At 38.4% G+C, this 21,920-nt stretch overlaps 1 long non-coding RNA gene and 1 other non-coding gene across 2 annotated transcripts; both read left to right on the top strand.

The window, feature by feature from the left end:
- Positions 1-2,202: 2,202 nt before the first annotated feature.
- LOC141588881 (small nucleolar RNA R71) lies at positions 2,203-2,309 on the top strand. The gene has a single exon (XR_012519847.1). It is a non-coding gene; the product is annotated as a small nucleolar RNA R71 (small nucleolar RNA).
- Positions 2,310-11,615: 9,306 nt separating this feature from the next.
- LOC141658838 (uncharacterized) lies at positions 11,616-18,499 on the top strand. The gene is made up of 3 exons (XR_012549467.1): positions 11,616-11,790; positions 12,207-12,318; positions 17,792-18,499. It is a non-coding gene; the product is annotated as an uncharacterized LOC141658838 (long non-coding RNA).
- The last annotated feature ends 3,421 nt before the right edge of the window (positions 18,500-21,920 follow it).

The following is a 21,920-nucleotide window of genomic DNA, read 5'->3' as shown; positions in this document are numbered from 1 at the left end:
TCAGACTTCGTCACCTTAACTGGTCATCCTCAGGCTCCTCATCAGTGTCATAGCTAAGACATCCTAAGCCGCCTCTTGAAACGATTGGCTCCCTCACAGCTGGAGCAACATGCGGCTCTTCCTTCCCCAAACCAGCTCCTGCAAAATCCGAAACAGAAGAATCTTCGACAAAGTTGCTCCCAATCTGGGGCGGAGGTGTTATAGCAGAAACAGGCGTAGAGACAGGCATATCAGGAAACACAAAATAAGATTTCTTTTCAGAAACCGTATTACAAGTTATCGGCCACATGGGGTCTTTCTTCTTAGCAGTCTGGGCAAAGACAATGGAATGTTTCCCTACTTTGAAGGTCAAAGTCCCTGAACCAACATCTATAACTGCACCAGCAGTGTGCAGAAATGGTCTACCCAATATGATAGGAATGTGGGCATCCTCGGGCATATCTAGTACAACGAAGTCAACAGGGAAAAAGAACTTTCCTATTTGCACAGGAATGTCTTCTAAGACTCCTATAGGCTGGACCGCAGATCGGTCAACCATCCATCATCTTGTCATGTTGGTAAATCGCAAAACCTAGTCAATTTCAGCTTTCTAGCAAGACTCAAGGGCATAACGCTAATACTGGCTCCTAGGTCACATAAGGCCTTCTCAATAGAAAAGGAGCCAATACTACATGGGACTGAAAAACTACCTGGGTCTTCTAGCTTATGAGGTGCAGTGTGGGTCAAATAAGAGCATGACTCCTCAGTGAGTGCGACAGTATGCACAGTTTCAAGTGACTTCTTTTTAGATAAAAGTTGCTTCATAAATTTCATGTAAGCAGGCACTTGATTAACTAATTCAAGGAAAGGAACTTGTACGTTTAAGCTACGAATAACATTTTCAAATTTATTAAACGATACCTGTTCCTTCGTCGGCACCAATCTTTCTGGATAAGGGGCTGTAAGAAGCAACTTAGCCCTCTCCTCTAAATCTCTCATGCCGGCATCGGTGGACTTAGGCTGAAAGTCCACAACCTTCTCCTTGTTGTAGCTTGACCATTCTTCAGACCGTCTCAAATGTGAACCATTAATCGACATAGGGTTGTACTTGAACCGAATCGACCCATCAAAGATTTGGGTCTTGCCTCAATATTTTCGGAAACGTATCGTCCCAAACAAGTGGTCCCTCAAGTTATTAGGCATTGGAGGACGAAAAGGTTCACCATCAGCAGCGTTGTTAGTCGATCGACCATGTTGGTCAGTCGATCGACTGACCTCAACAGGACCAGAAGCTACTGTTTCTCGCGGACTGGTCGATCGACTGGGTATATCAGTCGATCGACTGATGTACCTAGTAATCGTCTTTTTCTTTCCACTATTTGTTCCAGCCTTCTTCTTACTCGGTTCCGCCTCATCTTTTTCAGCAATGTCCTCGACCATAGCGGGCCCATCAAAGGTAGACCCACTCCTCAAAGTAATAGCATTAAGGGTCTCCTTTTGGTCAGTCTGCGTCGGTAAATGTCCCGGAGCTCGAGTTGTATTCTTGCTAGCCAATTGAGCAATTTGGCTCTCTAAAATCTTCATCCCGGCTTCTCTAGCTTGAGACTCTTTCAGCAACAGATTCTTCAATTCGGCAAATTCGGAACCTTGGGATTGATGTTGCTGCTGAGGGACATACGGAGGCTTTTGGAACTGTTGTTGCTTATGAGGGGGCACATAATTCTGTTGCTGCTACTGCTGCTGCTGTGGAGGTTGAGTTGGATTTAGGACATTTTGGCTACTCCACCTCAAGTTCAGATGGGTATTCGGCTCAAAATAAGTGTTTGTCTGCCTATAATGTTGAAAGACAGCACAAGACTCAAAGGGTTAGGACGGTTTGTCCAAACATGTCCCTCGGCTCCACATCTTTTGCAGACGAAAGGACCGTCTGACACAGCATTCACATGATAAATCCCTCCTTTCGAAGCTCCTCCCAACTCGTACTTATCAAATCTCGCCGTGAGGGCCTCTAATGCAGCTACAGAAGGAGATTCAGCAGCTCTCCTTTGATTTCCCCTGGAATTTCCATACTCAACTTTATGGGTGGCCAAGTCATCAATGATTTTCCACCCCTTAGTTTCCCCCATATTCTCCTGGAATCTGCCGCTAGCTGCCGCATCTAGGATAGCTCTCTGATCGTCATAGAGCCCGTTATAAAATTGATTGCACAAGCTCCATTTCTCGAACCCATGATGCGGAATAGTTCGCACCAGCTTCTTGAAACGCACCCACGCCTCATGAAAATTCTCATCAGGACCATGTTTAAAGCTTGTGATCTGAGCTCTAATGGCATTAGTCTTCGAGGCAGAGAAATACTTCTTATAAAATGCTAAGGCCAGAGAATTCCAGTCACTGATCCCATTAGCAGCTCGATCCAGGTCTCTATACCACTCCCTTGCAGCATCACGGAGTGAGAATATAAACATAGTCTCCTTTACCTGGTCCTGGGTCACACCGGTCGGTGGGGGTATAGAGCAGCAATAGGCAATAAATATCTCCATATGCTTGGCTGCATCTTCATTTGCAGCTCCCCCGAATTGGTTCCTCTCAACCAAGTTGATATAAGAAGGCTTTGGTTCGAATTTTCTATCTGCTCCCGGTAATTCGAATCCCTTATATAGATTCGCAGCTGTCGGCTCAGAGTGACTTGCAATACTCGCTTCTTCAGCCATCTCTAGAAAATCTTGAGAAGTGATGGTCTCAGCTGATGAAGTGGAAATAGGAGATTAATGTGGATACTCCTCAAACAGCTCGTTCTCGTAGTAACTACACAGAGTACTCAGCTCTTCCTCTGTTGGCAATATCCTAGATGATCATCTCAAGTCGCGCAAAGTCTTCTCAATCTCAGGATTGAACGGTAGTAATTCACCACCTTGTGACCTGCGCATAAGACGAAACTACAAAAAGAATATGAGAATAGTTTAAGGAACGAATGTCCCTTAAACTAAGAAACAGACTAAAATAAAACAACTAAAAATTAGAGCAATTGCCTCCCCAGCAACGGCGCCAAAATTTGATGCCCGTCGTTGTGTGCACCAAAGATAAATTTATAATTCCTAACTACAACTATAGATAGCGGTAGCAGGGTCGAACCACAGAGAGGCAGATGTAATTATTAGTTGTCTAATTCTAGTCTAGGGTAACAAATGTGGGGGTTTTGATTTGATTTGGTCTATAACTAATGGCAATAAAAGACAGTAAGCTAAATAAACGGATGAAAACGAGAATTAAAAGGGTTCTAAGATGGTCGGTTCACTATAGTTTCGGCGGCAGTATACTAGGTAGGTCTAAAACAAACACGTGAGACAGGAAAATAAGAAATCCTCTCGGTCCAGTCTTAACAAGTAGCATCTTTCGATCTCGCTACAGGTCCCTAATATCACTAGTACTGACTCTCGTCCTGAAAAGTGACTAAAAGCCTAAACTTTACCTATCTTTCGATCTTAGCATAGTTAGTCATTTTAGTTGGTAGTCTAACAACCTTCCCTATCTTTCGATCTAATGGGTCAGTCATTTACTAAGCATTCAACTAGTCGCGTGCACTCGATTCGTCAAATATAGAATTTAAATCAATTAAAACGAAGACAATCTCAGCATGGCCAGTCGATCGACCAGGGAACCCAGTCGATCGACCGGCGTGCGATTTCAGGTCATACTAATTCTAATGCCGCCTAACCTACAGATTCCCTACATCCTAGCACGAATAATTTAGCTACTCATACTAGGAATAATAACAACAATAAGATTAACGAAATAAACTACTGAATTCATGGTTGAAATAATTAAACGAGCATATAACATAAAACGATAATTCCGGCTTTGGGAGATCTAACCTAGCAATTTCTATACTACGAATGATAATAAAGAAATAATACTGAAATAATGGAACAAAGGAATACCAGTAGAAGAATTGCAGGAAGGAGATCAGAAACACGAACGAAAGGAATTTTATTGAATGATTAAACTCGAAAACCAAACCCTAATTATTTCCTAAAAACTGAATGCTAAAACTTGAATAGAAAACTCAATGATAAACTGAATGCCTAATCTGAATAACCTAGGTTACGTTATATAGGAATATACATAACTTTATTCCAAAACCTAACACACCATGGGCTTTTAAATTCTCGATCTTCTTATTCACGTCAGAATAGCGGCTTGGTCGATCGACCACACAAGGCAGTCGATCGACTGCTCTTCGCTAAATAGTAGCTACTGGAACTCGTGGGTTGGTCGATCGACTAAGGGCAGCGGTCGATCGACTAAAGTAGCTGATACTTGACTACTAAATTCTCGTGGATTTGTCTTTCGGGCCTCGAAATGCGCACCAAGTTCGTTTCTTGAGTAAATACTTCACGTCAAATGCAATGCAAGGTACTCGGGGACGGATTTAGCTTGATTTCCACTCATTTCCGCATAAATCTGCAATATTACATAAAAATACGAAAGTAGACGAAATGGGGCAAATAGTGGCATAAAACTACACAATTAAGCTCTGAAATGCGTGTAAAATGAGGTGTAAAACATCATATAAAAGGCACGCATCAACGAGTACTTGGCCTAGACATCCTCGAAAGTGTGGCATGGATACTTTGTCAGTTTACTGAAGAGTTTAGTATTGCCCAATAATCATTGCATGAACGCTTCTACAAAGTTTCCATGTCACACCTAGAGTTGGGCACCGGGCCGAACCGGACTGGAACCGGAATCTAAAAAAATAATGGGCCGGAGATCGGACCGGAATTAAAAATTTCGACCAGAAAAATTCCTGTCCAAGACCGGACCAGACCGGTTGGACCGAAATTATTTTTACATACCCTCTTTTTCAAATTCCAGTCCAAAAAAACAGACCGTTTGGACCAGAATGGACCGGTTGGACAGGATTAAATAGACGTACACATGTTTTTAATATAATATTTACAAAAATACCATAATTCAGGTCTTTCCGATCCGGACCGGAAAATTTAAGTCCAAGACCGGACCCGACCGGAAACCACAATCTTTAATTCTGGTTCCGGTCCGGTTGATTCCGGACCGGATTATGTCCATCCCTAGTCACACCTACAAATGGATACTTTCTACTTGTTGAACCTATTCAGATAAGTCTTTAGACACTCTTGTGGTTTCTGGGTAAACCATGTAAAGATTGTTGGTTCTCTTCTCCAACTCTCTACTGCTCGCGAAAGTGTTAATCAAGTTAACAAAGGACTTAATATTGTCATTTGGTATTATGATGTACCACTGCAGTGTTGGTTCAACCAAGGTTGATCCAAACTTTTCACACATGCATACCTGCTTCTTATCTCTAAAGATAGATGTCGAGAGGATCTTATACTTATACTAGGCTACATGATTTGCATATGGAACTGAAGCCCATCACAAATTTTCATAGTAGGGCCACAAATTTCTTTGGGAGATCAATCAATGCGATCTCATTAGCAAAGGGCTAATCAGCATAACTTTTAAAATTCGCTCTCACCAGATTAGAGGTCACGCCTGGTATTTTGCCCATCTTTTCATGGTATTTTTTAATCTCTTGGACCATAGCTATTATAACGGGTTGCTCCATTTTTATCAGAAGTTTTTTTCTTCTCATTTTCATCTGGAATTTTGCTTTCTTCCACATTTTCAATGGTTTTGCTTTTCTTGGTAGAGGTAGGACTCCTAAAATTGAAAAAAATCTAAGCTCTTGATCATAGAAGATAATGGTTTTCAATGCTTAATCACAAAATTGGAAGCTTGAGAAATTCTTAGTCGTTACTTGAAGGTTTGATTCAAATTCTTCCAGCCTCTAAAACTCAACTTCACTTTAAGCCCTATTTTGTTTTAGGCTTTGCATTTCTGCAAATTGTCTTTTTATTTTCCCTATTTTTTATTCAACAGTAAGATTTTCCATCGAAAAAAGGCTCTTACGAATGGGATTAAGTTGTGCGGGTGAAAAAAAATTATGAACTAAATTCCCCACAGTGAGCGCTAAACTGTTAAAAGGATTTTTTGTGTAAAGATAAGATATACCACTAAATATGTAGTTGGATTAATTCATTCGCTATTAATATTAATATTGTGCAGGAATGAATGACAAACAAGAATAAGTAAATAAGACAAAAGAATAAACATACAAGAGTTTCAATTAGTCTTCCTTGTGACGGATATATACGTCACAAAGTTGCAACGGGTCGGATAGTACCGTATTATTGCGAAATAATACATATAGTGTAGCGCATGGGAAAGTGTACGCATGTGTAATGTAAATGTGGTAGAAAATGAGGATGATTTGACATTGTGGAATTAAATATGATTTATTAGTTTCCCAATAACCAATAATCACCACACAAAATCAAAATATCACGCATTCAACCGTCTCATTTACTCTCTTTTCAAATTCTTTCTTTCACCTTCTCTCTCAACAAACTCGCTCTAATTTCAAATTTTATGGATAAAAAACGCTAATAATTTAGCACAAACCCAAACATTTAAACAAAAAATTAGTAACATGGTAAAGAAGACAACAACAACAAAAAAGGGGCGACAACTAAGAAGATTACTAGAGAGACAAATGCAAGCGGCGATGTCGGAGGAAGTATTATCATTTTCATAGATTCTTATTGATTTTAGGGTTTTTCATTGATTGTCATTGATTTTTTTTTTCATTATTTTTTAAACACATGCAAGTGATTTTTCAGTTTGTTTTTAGGGTTTATCATTGATTGTCATTGATTGTTTTTATTTTCATTGATTTTCATGGATTCTGACTGTTTTTCATTGATTTTTTTCAGTTTATAATATGTCGTGTATTTGGTTAAAAATGTAGGTAGGTAACATTATTTTATTAAAAATAGGTACTTGTTATATATTTGAGCAATATGTAATTTGTAACCACTTTAAACTTATTGTTGTATAGTTGGGTTGGTTACAAAATGACTTAAAATGTTAACATTTTTTTGACGTTTCATAACTTGTGAATTTGGTTCAAAATGTAGGTAGGTAACATTGTTTGTTAAAAATAGGTCACAAACTAATTTAAAAGTTTTACATTTTCTGTATATTGCATAACTTAACTTGTGTTGGCATTGGTTAAAAATGTAGGTAGGTAACATTATTTGTTAAAATAGGTACTTGTTATGTATTTGTGTAATATGTAATTTGTAACCACTTTAAACTTCATTGTTGTATAGTTGGATGGGTTACAAACTGACTTAAAATGTTAACATTTTTTTTTATGATTCATAACTTCAATTGTTGTGAGTTATGTTCAAAATGTAGGTAGGTAACATGTTTACTAAAAATAGATAGTTGTTATGTATTTGGGTAATATGTAATTTATAATCATTTTAGATATCATTGTTGTATAGTTGAAATGGTCACAAACTAAACGTTATCAATTACAGATTTTTTATGTTTCATGACTTAAACTATCGTATTTTGATATTGTTAAATTGGTGTATTCATTTTGGTGATGTTAGATGCTGAACAAGTTGTGACAAATGAGCCGATTAAGCTATCAAAGGCTCAAGAAATGAAGAAAGTTGTGGCGGGAAAAGAGAAAGGAAAGGAAAGGTTGTGGCTGAAGAGGAAGATATTAATATGGTGAAGTCGCCGTCGTTTGACCTCGGGCTTGATGATATTGGCGGTCCAACTCAGCCAGACTTACACTCGCACCAGAGGCAGAAAGGCCACCAGCAAGCAACAGTAGTTCGGTGTTTGGGTGGTTTATTTTGAACACGATGTTATGGCCTTATTTGAACATCGTTTGCGGCCTTCTTTTGGACATGGATTGTGATTATGTTAATATGTATGTAAACTTATGAATCGTTTATAGCCTTATTTAGGACATCTTTTAGGTTGTATTAAACTAAATAACACATGTATGTTAAATGTAATTTGGGAATTTACTTTTCCACAACTGTTCCCACAAATTGACAATATGTTAACTGTTTTGGTATTGTGACATTTTCTTAAAAAAATGTGGTAAAGTTGGACAGGAGCACAAATGTTCGCATTTTCGACAATTATGTTACCACTTCATAAATGGTGACATATTTTTCATGAATGACAACATGGCTTTTAAAGTTCAGTGCCATAAAAAATACATAGACTATTTGTTTACATATATGATAACATATCGTCCAAGGCTTAATACATTACATAACTTATATGATGTCATGTGCTATGAAATGGTGTCATTTTCTTCAAAAATGAGAACATAATAGGCAAAAGAACATAAACATAATGGTGGCATGAATTTTATTCAACGATTTGTTGACATACTTGTCCATAATTCGCAACATTATTACAAAATGATAAATGATTAACCACATATTGATTTCAAAGTGACAAATACTTGAGCACATGTATTTGGCATATCACTTAGTAAAAGGCCAAGCATATATTACTAACAATCTATTGAACCATGGGTGATTTTCAATCCCGTACTTTGTCGTCATTTTCAGCCATGTAGCTTCCTATTCGAATTTATTAGAGCAACCATTCAGGCATTTGTTGAACATATTCTGGAATGTCCTATCATGCTTTAAAGATCTAAAGTGCGAGATGGCATTATGTTGGATATGCCATTGACATAGCCTATGGCTCTATTTGGTAAAACTAACTGAAAAGGTAACTGAAAACTGAAAAACTAACTGAAACTTTAAAAGGTTACTGAAAAGATAGCTGAAAATTAGGAACTGATAAGGTAGCTGATTTTATAAGAAAATGTTTGGCAAATTAACTAAAAAGGTAACTGATTTTGATGAAATGACGCAAAAGGATGTGATAGTTATTTAATAGTATAGATTTAAAGAGTAAAAACGGAAAATCAAGCCAAATCAGGTACCTGAAATTTCAAATGCTGCTCGAGGTAGCATTTCATTTCAGGTAGCTTATTAGGTTAAATAAGCCACTTGCCAAACGCTTACAAAAAACTAAGGTACCTGAAATTTTGGTCAAATAAGCTACTTTGACTAAATCAGGTACCTAAAATGTCTTGCCAAACGGAGCCTATGACTGCTTTCTGGGTATATCTGCTCAGGAAATAAGACAATGTTACCATACCGAGCTCATATGTTTATAATTCCATAGTTGCTTTAAATGATTACTTATGTTCTACATATGGTGATATATTATAATTTAGCTCATCAGTTCATCAATATAATATGTCATCATATTTGAGATTATTGTAGACATTTGACTAATCAAATAACTTTATGTGAAACGGTTACATACACTACTGTTTTAATCTAATACTAGTATTGAAGTCAATAACTTCATCAGTTTAAAATGTGACCATATTTTCGATAAATGTTAACAATCGGTTAATCTAATAAGGTTATGTAAAAAATGATTAACATATAGTGACATATGTTTAACATATTGAAATTTAAGTAAACAAGTTCATTACTATCATATGTCACCATTCGTTGGATTATTGTTGACAATCAAATAATCTAATACGGTAATCTTAAATGGTAACATATTGTAATATCCGCCCTGTTAGGGACCCTTTGACTGACCCTTTGACCATAAGAGCCCTTAGTAGATATGGAAGTGAGAGTTGTATCACATTCTTTGTTGAATACTAGACTAAGTAAGTGTCACTCGGCCGAGTAACGTTGGTACTCGACCGAGTGTAGAATAATCGGCTGAGTATGTTCCATACTCGGCCGAGTATGCGTTCTGACAGCGTGTTATTATATAACATGGACGTTGCGACTTAATCCAGTTGGACGATACATTTCAGCATCTCTACCTAATTTCCTCTTTTTCTCAATTCTATCATATCTCTTTACCAGTCATGAGTAACCTTGAACACTAATCCGGTAAAGGAAATAGCTTATGTATCGAGTCATCGAGTCAGGTTGTCGCCGCCGTCGGCATCGGTTTGTTCGTCAAGGTGAGTTTGTGGATATTGGTTTATCATTTTATCTATCTTGATAGTTTAGTAATAGGACATAATCATGGTTGTATGGTAGGATGTGTATTCATGCTTGGCATGGTAGTTGGTTGATGCATTTCTATGAAATAGCGAAAATGTAGGGTTTTCCTACTCCGTACAGTTTATGATTGTTTTTCTTGTTGTAATTATTGTTATTGTTATTTTCTTATTGTGGGTACTTTGAGGAGTTGATTCAGTTACAGTACGGAGATGGTGTTGGTGATGTTGTTGTTGTTGGTTATATTGCTTGTGAAGCCATTGTCGGGAGATGTCTTCACCACCATGTTCGCCCCTTGTGGCTCCCATCATAGCGGGACGTGCACATTAATGATCTACGTTCGCTTGTTGCGATAAGCGCGGCTTAGGTGGGCAAGGCTGCGGACCCCCATTGGCGGTGTTGGTTACTATTTGCGATGGGTACCATGGGATTCTTTTTGGTTGGAGTGGTGGAGTTTGGCAATCGTTGGTTGAGTTGTTTTATAATGTTGAGTTACTTTATTCTTCTATCTTTATATCCTGTTACAGACTTATGTGGTGTGTTTGTGTATTTCTTCTCTTTGTCTGTGTCTGCGGTGATCCATTTGATATTGTCGGGAAATGGTGAGCAGTGAGACTTTTCAGGTTGCTATGATTGCTGTTTGGTTGTAGCTACGGGGTTGGAGTGATCACATGACATAAAGTTGGAGTCGATAGTAGTTCACCACTTGTACTTTCTTTTAGTGCCATACTTAGTTCTTTGTCTTTTGTTTCTGCTGTAATTAGTAAAGAGATAATTAATTGTTCTGTTATGGTCTACTTAATATACATACCTCGGGCAACCGAGATGGTAACGCCCTTACTTATTGGGAAAGGTCTTGTTAAAGCTCCTTGGTAAGTGGGGGTGTTATAAAGTGGTATTAGAGCGACAATTTTGGAACCTGAACCAATGAACCAATCGAATGTAGGGTGTCAAATTAAAATGAACCTGGTGTATGTGTATTGGGAGCCCTCTTATGTCGGTTTTTGGTGAGAAGGCGCCCTCATCTCAGAATTATGGCCCCAACATGCTTAAGCCAGCAACTTCGCGTGGGGTAAATGCGTGAGAATATGTATGTATGCTGGTTGTGGAATGTGTGATCATGTTGGGTTTCATACTGTATCTTGGTATAAGGTTGGAACGGTTATGATGCAAGAGATAGTATGTGGTTGTGCACTTTTACGAGATTGTATGGTTAGTTTGAAGTTTTACATCGGTGGCTGTGATAAAAGGGGGAACGGTGAATGATAATTGTATGGTACATGAATGTGTTTATATTATGTGTGGATGACATGTGATATTGTTTCATGAAGTACTTAAGTGAATACTTGTATGCATACGACATCGTGGGTAATTTAATCAAGCTTGATTCTTATTGTATGTGCGTAATTACATGGTGTGTTACATAGTGTGTGATAGAAATAGGGACGATTATATTAAAATTGACAAACTTCGTTATCAATTCAAGGTACTCAACCGAGTACATAGGGTACTCGACCGAGTACGCCTTACTCGATCGAGCACTTTTGCACTCGGCCGAGTACTCAGAAAACAGTAGCTGCTATATTTTGCAAATCCTAAGTACTCAACCGAGTAAGTCCAGTACTCGACCGAGTACGCCTATTTTCGGCCGGTTCAGCGATAGAAATTCCGGAACAATATAAACACACACACCCCGCATTATTTCTACTACTCTTTCTAAATCACTCAAAGTCTCTCAAAGTTTTTTCTCAGCTCCCAACAAAAACCCTTGGTGATTTTGCTATTTTACTCTTGGATTTATCCTCTTAACTTGCTCTTCATTCAATCAACTTTCCCATTTAAGGTAATGCATCTTTAAGCTTCTTATTTCCAATTAATTGAATATGTAAGGTTACTCAAATCTGAAAGTTTTGATCTTTAAATTCATATAATCATGTTTAAATATTGGTAATTGGTAGTAAGTGCTCCAAATAATCGGTTTGTATGCGAACAAGAAGATTTTTAAGCTCAAAATCCACAATTTGGTACCGGAAATTTTCTAGGGTTTGTCCCAAACTTTTGATTTTCATCACTTTAATTCCTTATAGGATGCTTATAGAAGTTCAACTGGTTTTAATAATGCTCTACCAAATGATTACCTTGTCTATTTTGATATAAAAATCCGTCTTAAACTTCGTCTTAAAAGAGAACAAATCTGAAATTTTCATCTTGATAATGCGTGAATTCCGGGAATTTCTTGTTGAACATGTATTCTTGCAGCATGCCGAAAGCTAGAGCACCCGCTAATAAGCGTACCCGCGCCAATACCGCGGTGGAGCAAGGACAGGCGAGTGAGGAGTCACTTGTTCCTCCGGTTGACCAATATCATACGGTAACCTTTGCAGCTTTTGAATAACACACTGCTTTTTTCACTTTAATTGGACGTACTATGAGACCAGCCCGTTGTGTGGATCCGGGTATTTTGAAAGATTTGGGAATTGAGTCGGATATAACTCATATATTCGACATTTTGGATTTTGAGGGGTTGTATCATCTTGGAAAAAGTCTTACCCTTTCCTTACTTTATTATTCTTGATTTCATTTAAGTATGATGTGGGAAGAAAGACCATCCCCTTCCGTCTTATGAAGACCGACATTTCTTTGACCCTTGACAAGTTTGCTGAGCATTTGGGGTTAGAACCCGAGAAGGAGTGGGTACTTGAGTGATGTGACGAGTGAGAGAGGGGCTCCTAGTTACCTTCCTTACATTACAGGCCGACCGGCCCCTAGTTCTAGTGCCATGTTGATTAATAATGTTCAACATGTGTCCCTTCGCATTTTCTTAAGGATGATGACATGTCTATTGTATGGCCGAAGTGATGTGAGCAAACTTAACACCCATGAGGTTATGCTCTTGATGTCCTACCTTACCCCTTCTGGAGGGAACGTTTTTACTACAATACTCACTGTCGTAAGTCTATCAAAAATAAACTAACTGGTCTCTAACTAATATAGCTAGGGAAGTCGGGATCATAACCACAGGGAGACTTTTAGCGTTCTACTTGTCAAATTAAGTATGTCTAAGTAACCAAATGGGGTTTGTTTATTTTGTCACTAAACTAAAACAATTAAATAAAAAGGATTAAAAAGAGAAATAGAGTTGAGAGTAATTTAAGGGAAAAGAGCTAGGACATCGGGTCACCATAGAATATGCAACAGTCAAGTCTAAGGTCAAGGGTCAGACATAAGACTGTCTGCAGGGTAATGAAAAGGTCCTCTCGGTCCGCTTTTCGCCCTAGAATGCTTCTAACGGGCTCTCGCAACTTATTAGGGCACTCTATTGTTTGTAGCAGGTCTAACTCTCACCAGGCTTTCGATCTTAGGTCGGAGTTTACCTGATCAATTAAGTAGTTACGTGCACTTAACCAATCAATCGCAATTATTTGCTACAATTAACAATACAGAAACAATAATTATGCCAGATCCAAAACCAAATATAAGACCATCACAAATTCATGGCTCCCCTAATCCTAGTAAGGGGGAAATTAGCTACTCATAATGAAAATAACAAATTCAATAACAATTGATGAAATTAAAAGAGAATCTATGTTGAGAAGGGGATAAAAGGAATTAAACATAAAATTAATACTAATAAGAGAGAAATAGAGAACAAGCCAAGTTGATAAATATAAACGAAAGACTAATTTAAATTACCAATCATCCGACTAGCAAAAGAAGAAGAGATAAATTGCAAAGTTTTTAGATCTAAAAAGTTTTAGAAGAGAATTACGTAACAAAGGTTTGTAGCCATCAAAGGTATGAAAGATGACCTAATAAAAAGATTACAAGAGCTTTTATACTAAATCCCAAATAAAAGAAATAAACTAAGTGAAGGAACCCGTCTGATCCGTGCTATGTGTCGATCGACATTGAGTATATGGTCTATCTACAATGAGTGTATGGTCGATAGACAATTTAAGCTTGGTCGATCGACATTGATCTTGTGTCAATCGACAATGACTGAAGCTCTCCAAAATGCTCTTCCTGTGTCGATTGAGGACTGTCTATTGACATAAAGCACTAATGGTCGATCGACATTGAGCACTTGTCGATCGACAATGAGCAAACAACTCCCTAGCAAAGAGAGTTGTGTCTAACGAGCTATGTCTAACGACATATGACCCTCTGTCTATCGACAGGAGCAGCACGTCGATAGACAGCATGTATAAAACTTCAATCCTCGCTCTCCTAAGCTCGTCTAAGCTCCTGTAAACTTCCCACTTGTTCCAATATCGGACGGATTCGGCTTCTAAATGCACAAACGAGTCTCAAACCTGCAAGAGATCTAAATAATCATATAAGATCATAGAAATGCGTGCCAAACATGTGAATAAACACATACAAAAGACACGCATCAAACCTACCCAAACCAAACCATTTCTTGTCCCTAAGCAATAAATAGACACAATACACAGAAAGGGAACTAATGGAGGGGCATATAACTCAGAGCTAGCTATACAAAAGACTCGTCAAACCAAAATAATGCAAGAGACCATCCATGCTAAGGAATGAATTCCAAAGCTATAAAGCACAAAAATCCAAATCCAAACAAGTTAAACTAATGACCGAAAACTACCAAACCGTCGGCCTTGCAAGATCATCTATGTCGGACTCTCACGAGTCACTCGTCTCCCATTCAAGAACATGGTGAATACAAATTTTATAAGAGAGAAGGAAAATAGTCACTCACCTAACTACGACCTACAAGAGCATGCATGAAATCTAACATGATAGATGTCTCTCGCTACCGTACACATATACTCCGACCAAACAAGGTCCATAACACATGCCGAGGTCTTATATATAAATGTGAGGTGAGGTAATTGGGTAAGAAGGGGCACAATAGTTTGGATATGTGGAGGTAAAATCCAAGCTAGCACCGAACACAGCCAAAAATAACAATATTCCACTTATAAACCAACATGAAGAATTAAGCACAGTGCTAAGTGCGGCATAAACTCGTTCACAGCCACAACAATACTCCTCAAATTATGAATAGGATGAATATAGGAGTAATATAAAATTTCCATCTTTTTTTTTCTTTTCAACTTCCTTCTAATATCCATCGCAATAGCAATAAAATTGACCACAATATAACTTCCAAACTTACCAACAAGACTAGCTTGACAAGGGTAGGCCATATAGGAATGTAATTGAATAAATGGGTCAAAATAAGGCAAATTTGGGTAATGTGAGGCTAATAGGGGTAAAGCATAAAGGAAGAGTCGCCTCTCTATATGTGTCACCGCCACAAACCCGAGTGTATGTAGGCAATAAGAGACAAATTTCATGCTTATGCAATTTGATGTTACATGCTATGTAAGGAGTACTACTCACATCCTAATGAAACCGGTCATGAATGTCACCAGTTTATAAAGCTCTAAATCTTAGAATGTATAGTAGATTGTCAACAAGTAGGTCAAGTCTATTCGTTTGGTAGAATTTATCAAAAACTCGTAATAAAAGCAAATGAATTTATCAAAATAGGGTGTGAAACGAGGCAAGGCTTAAACGAGCTAGCAAAAGTATAAAAGCAATTTCATCATCATTACATAACCACTCCGACTCGACCTAAGACTCTACCTAAATGAAAACTAAATGCAAACATGTTTTTGTATTTTTTTGGAATTTTTCAATTTTTTTTTTAAATAAATGCATGCAGAAATGCAAGAAATATGCATAAGGATGCAACACAGACATATGTATACCCTCCCCAAACAAAATCACATATTGCCCTCATTGTGTTCAGCAAACAATCAACAGCATCAACATATAGGGGATAAGATATACGAACAAAATGAATGGAAATGAATATAAATGAGGGAAGAAGAACTCACAATTATTGCAAAACGGACCTCCCCAAAACAGCATCAAACATAGAGAGGTCGTGGCCAGCTGCCACCAATCAACACACGTAAAGGTCGGGTCTTCAGCATCAAACTCTATCACGCATATAAGGATCTGCGTGACACTCAGATGAAAAATTAGTCTCTTTCCAAAAATTATATTCATATGAAGTTATAATAACATACTAATTAAAACTAAATTAAAGCACACTTTTACAAAGGTTTTACAACCCGTGTTGCCTCCCGATCAACGCTGGTTTATATGGTCCCGCTCGAACTCTGTCACCTCATTTACCAAAACAACTAAGCATCCCACAACATGGCTGCTGACTGAATGAAGTACTCTCAGCATTCTTTATCTTGGCCATAGGCCACCACATTACCTTGTTTTCAGAAACAAAAGAGCATACCGTCGCACAGGCTACCTCACTACACTTAACCCTCGGGCATCCCTTCTTTGCACGTGGCACTAAATTTCCTGGCATTCCGCCATAAGCAACACCTCCACCTTTAGCAACTACACCAAATTCACCAAGTCCATCTCCCGAACCCTCATGGTGACTCAACCTGTCATGTCCTTCAGAAAGAGAAACAGAAGCATGGTCCTCTTTCTTACTCCCAACATGGGGCGGAGGTGTCACAGCAATAGCAAAACATGACTCAACTGTGTGACTATCAGCTACCCTGTCAGATTCTACAGGGGAAACAGCATGGCAAGGTACAACTTTCATAGGTGCCCTACGGACACTGGACTGGGTTTATGTCAATTTCTCAGTCCCGACTTTAAATGTCAAAGTTCTCGCTCCTACGTCAATTATTACATCAGCAGTGTGAAAAAAATGGTCTCTCTAAGATAATTGGGGTATGAGTATCCTCATAAATGTCCAACGCAATGAAATCAATGGGTATAAAGAACTTCCCAACCCGCACAGGAACACCTTCTATGATCCCCAAGGGACGTGAGAAGGAACGGTCTACCATCTGGACAGTCATATTGGTGTATTTAAACTCAGTCAAACCTATCGTTTTAGCTAAAGACAAAGGTAAGACATTGACAATGGCACCCAAATCACATAAAGCATTATCTATAGTATGGGTGCCTATAGAACAGGGGGCAGAGAAACTACCTGGGTCAGCTAATTTAGGTGGAGACTTGTTTTGTAGGAGTGCATTACACTCCTCGGTAAAGGCAATGGTCTCCACCTCATTAAAACTTCTCTTTCGAGTCAAAATTTCTTTCATAAACTTAGCATAAGAAGGTATCTGAGTAATGAGTTCTGTGAATGGAACAGATACCTAGAGATTCTTGACAAGCTTCAAAAACTTCCCGAATTGCTGCTCAATATTGGTATTCAGCTGTCGGGCTGGAAATGGGGGCTTAATCATAATTGGTGGCTCCACAGCTTTCTTCTCTTTATCAGAATTTGACTTCTTAGCAGTATTAGAAGTCGAATCATCAGTAATAGGCAAGGGATCAGCAATCTTTTCATTAACATTAACATCTAACTCTCCATTAACCAAGTCAGCACCATCTCTAGACATCTCTGGTCTATCATAAGTGAAACCATTCCTTAGGTGGATAGTATTAACCTAATTTCCTTTCTCTCCCAATTCTCTCATCTCTCTTTACCAGTCATGAGTAACCTTGGACACTAATGCGGGAAGGGAAGTAGCTTATGCATGGAGTCATCGAGTCGGGTTCGCCGCCGTCGGCATCTTTTTGTTCATCAAGGTGAGTTTATGGATATTTGTTTATTGTTTTGTCTATCTTGATAATTTAGTAATAGGACATAATCATGGTTGTAGGGTAGGATGTAGATTCATGCTTGGCATGGTAGTTGGTTGATGCGTTTCTATGGAATAGCAAAAATGTAAGGTTTCCCTACTCAGTACAGTTTATAATTGTTTGCCTTGTTCTGATTATTGTTATTGTTATTATCTTATTGTGGGTACTTTAAGGAGTTGATTCAGTTACAGTACGGAGATGGTGTTGGTGATGTTGTTGTTGTTATTGATATTGATTGTGAAGCCGTTGTCGGGAGATGATCTTCACCCCAATGTTCGCCCCTTGTGGCTCCCGTCACGCGGAGATGTGCACATTAATGATATGGGTTCGTTCGTTGCAATGAGCAGGGCTTAGGTGAGCAAGGCTGCAGTTCCCCATTGGCGGTGTTGGTTACCTGTTGCGACAGGTACCATTAGATTCTATGTGGTTGGAGTGGTGGAGTTCGGCAATCGTTGGTTAAGTTTTTTTATTATGTTTAGTTACTTTTTTTCTTCTGTCTTTATATCCTGTTACAAACTTGTGTGGTGTGTTTGTGTGTTTCTTCTCTTTGTCTGTGTCTGCTGTGATCCATTTGATATTCCCGGCAAATGGTGAGCAGTTAGACTTTTCAGGTTGTTATGGTTCTTTGTCAGTTTGTAGGCTGCAGAGTTGGAGTGATCGCATGACATAAAGTTGGAATCGATAGTACTTCACCACTTGTACTTTCTTTTAGTGTCATAGTTAGTTCTTTGTCTTTTGTTTCTGCTGTAATTTGTAAAGAGATAATTAATTGTTCTGTTATGATCTACTTGATATAATTACCTCGGGCAACTGAGATGGTAATGCCCTTACTTATTGGGGAAGATGTTGTTAAGGCTCCTTGGTAACTAGGGATGTTACACATATAGTGATATATTAACATAACTATTGCTCAGAACCCATGACAGGGTGACAATGGCACTATAAGTAAAGACATTAATGTGATACATGACAACATGTGCCTTTAAATAATCTGTAAGTAAATATAGATATTCCTTATTTTCGAACATATAGATGTCTATTCAAACATTTATACTACACTGAGAAACCTATACACCGATATTCAAGCTTTATATTCTATGAGATGACAACAAATTATTCACTCATTAACAACATCAATAATACCATAGAAAATCTTATTATTTGATTTTTGTGTTAAGAAATTCTATGATAATAGAAATAATAATAATACTGATAATATGCTCTAAGAAAATCTACGTTCTGAATAAAATAAATGCCATAAGAATACATACCTTTACTCATCGTGTTTTTCGTCAAAGGTTGATGAATTATGACATTATCACCATTATTATCGTCCATTGTTTGATGAATTAGGGCACAGTCAATTACGTCACCATCAGCTATGCCGACGTCCGCCATGTTCCTTTTTAACAAATTTTTTGAATGTTAAATTGCCATTTTTAGGAGATTTCAGATGAGAAAATGATATTTTTTAGAGAAAAAATGGATAGAAAATGGGTGGTAAAAGTTTGAGAGGTTGTTAAGCGTGCATCAAAAGATGGAGGTGATGTTGCTGAATGAAACAGTAGAAAGAAGGAGACCATTAAATGTTTGGAGTTTAATGCTAATTATTGGCATTAAAGTAATGGGGCAAGTACAAATTGGAAATAAAATATTTCTAAGGTACAACACAATAACCAAAAAAAGCCGGCTAATTCATTTCCCACTTGACTTACATACCCGGTACCACATCAAAGCAATATGGTAAATATTTGGCCCATCGCAAGTAGCTTGCGATGGGTATCTCCGTCACAAATGAGAGTTTGTGCAACAGTTTTTATGGGAAACCCTTAAATCAGAATAAAATCACAAGGCATCAAGTCAGAACTCAGTTACACTAATAATATGTACTCCCTCCAATTCAGCTTAAAGTTCTCTCTTTCCTTATTCGTGGTAATCACGTTTTGTTCCCTCTTTCTTTATTTGGCAAGTTTTTGGGTAGCGAAATGACCAACTTGTCCTTATTGCTTTTTCTTATTTACACAATATGCCACGCACTTGGCCCACAACTTTCACACTAACAAAATCTAATTACCCTATCCCAATACTACTTTGGACCTCCTAATTAACTCAGCCCACTAACTAACCCATACATAACCGTAATCTTACCCGCCTCTTCCTTATGAAAAACCCTAAAGTCTCTTCCCTCATTCATCTTGTTCATCTGCCTCTTTCCCTCACCCTCAATCTCTCCGCCTATTCTTCATAATCTTCATCTTTACATAAAAAAAAAAAATCTGAGACTCATTCCCTGTAGCACCCCCTCTTACCCGGCCAAGGTAATTGGGAGATGTTACCTTCTCGGTTTCCCGAGGCAGTGAATCGGAGATACAATAAAGAAACATTTATTATAAATGACAGGTTTAGTGATTACAAACCATTAACTAATGAATAAAATACAACTCATGGTTACTATACTCATCTAACTATACTCGTCTTGTGACTCATCACGCTCGTCCCGTCTCCCGCGTACTATCCAAACCATTTGTACCTAACATGCTCCTCATATGACCAAAGGATATCATATGAATCGACATAGGCCACCCCAAAAGAGACAGGTGACAAATACACAGACACAACAAACGTCAGTTTCAATAAACAAATAAATTGCAACACGGCTCAATTGGGTGAATATGCAACATGACTACTAATATGAATAAACCACTATAAACAACCACCACCATGGTAACGGGACACGCCCAGACATACCGACAACCACACTAGTACCGGGAGACGCCCATACCGATAAGCACACTGGTACCGGGACACGCCCGGATATACCGATAATCACAAACAGGTACCGGGACATGCCCAGACGTACCAGGTCTGTAAGCCATCCGGATCCCCTGCCAAACGTCGTGTCTCAACCAAACGAGTCCCTCCGTAACTCAAGCCATCAATGTGCACATCCCTCTTGGAGTGGGAAGCTCCAAGAGGCGACTTAAGCGCAAGACGGTTTCCCAACCGTCTTACGTCTCCTCAATAACCAAGTAACACCACCATTTATCTCCAACACAACACAACAATGACCATACATGGAAAATGCAACACAATACCAATTATATGACTCATCATGAACTCAATCGCAACATATCATGGATAAAACTTCCTCAAAGACCAACTTGTTATCCCAATCGACTCATACATAAAATGATGATGCAAGACACATAAATATGCACACAAAAATATTGAAAACGAGTAGGATAAACCTACCTTTTAGCATAATCCATAAGCTAATCCAAGACAACAAGAATCCATCTCATAAAAATGTCTCAACCTACAATAATCACATAACAACTATCATAATACATCCAAATCTATTATAAAATATAAAATCCCTTATTATTACCCTAAAGTTACCCATAAACACATACTAATTGTTAATTAATCAACCAAATTGAAAACCCCCAAAAGTTAGGGTTCATAAGACTGGAAAAGGGTAGATGTTAACTCACAAATCATGAGGAAGGAAGGAGGAAGGTGAGAAATCCACTAAACCAAGCTTTGATCCCCAAATATGGTGTTTGTGAGGGTTTTAGAGAAAAGGGAGAGAGTTTGGACGGATAAGGAGGAAGGTGGAAAATAATTTTAGGGTTAGGGTAGAAAGGGATTAATCCCGTGTTCTAAAAACAGCGGCACTCGATCGAGTGGTGATTCCACTCGGTCGAGTTTCGCTCACTCGGTCGATTTTCGCTCACTCGGTCGAGTTTCACTCACTCGGTCGAGTGCGACGCGGTTCTCAACAATGACCAGTTTCGTAAAAAAGTCATATCTCACTCGTTTCTTGGTCATTTTGGGCGTGTGACCTACCGTTGGAATCGTAAGAGAACAAGCTATTACCTTCAAATATAATCACATCAATAACATGTCTGGATCTCAAGTTATGATATTTTTATGGCGACCCTTCTATAGGCGGACATTATAACAACTCCACTAAGTCTAGTATTGGTTATACTCGGTCCACTTGGTCTACTCGGTCGAGTGAACGCCTTAGAAACTACGAGGTATTACAATCTTCCCTCCTTATAAAGAACTTTGTCCCCGAAGTTCACCTCACTTTCTCATTTCCTCAAATCTCATGCATTCTCTCGCACCTCACATGTTTATCAACCGTATACGCTCTTATTAACATCACACTCATCCCAGAGTTCTTCACTCAATTATCACTACTTCTCACATTCTGTACTTTCTCTTTCCTAGGTTTCCTAATTATTAAATCCACTCCCCCTAAATGAGAACTTCGACCCGAAGTTCAGCCATCAA

Source organism: Silene latifolia, chromosome 6, assembly GCF_048544455.1.
Source record: "Silene latifolia isolate original U9 population chromosome 6, ASM4854445v1, whole genome shotgun sequence".
NCBI classification, from domain to species: Eukaryota; Viridiplantae; Streptophyta; class Magnoliopsida; order Caryophyllales; family Caryophyllaceae; genus Silene; species Silene latifolia.
The sequence above is the reverse complement of the archived record's forward strand: the minus strand, read 5'-3'. Positions and strand labels throughout refer to the sequence as shown.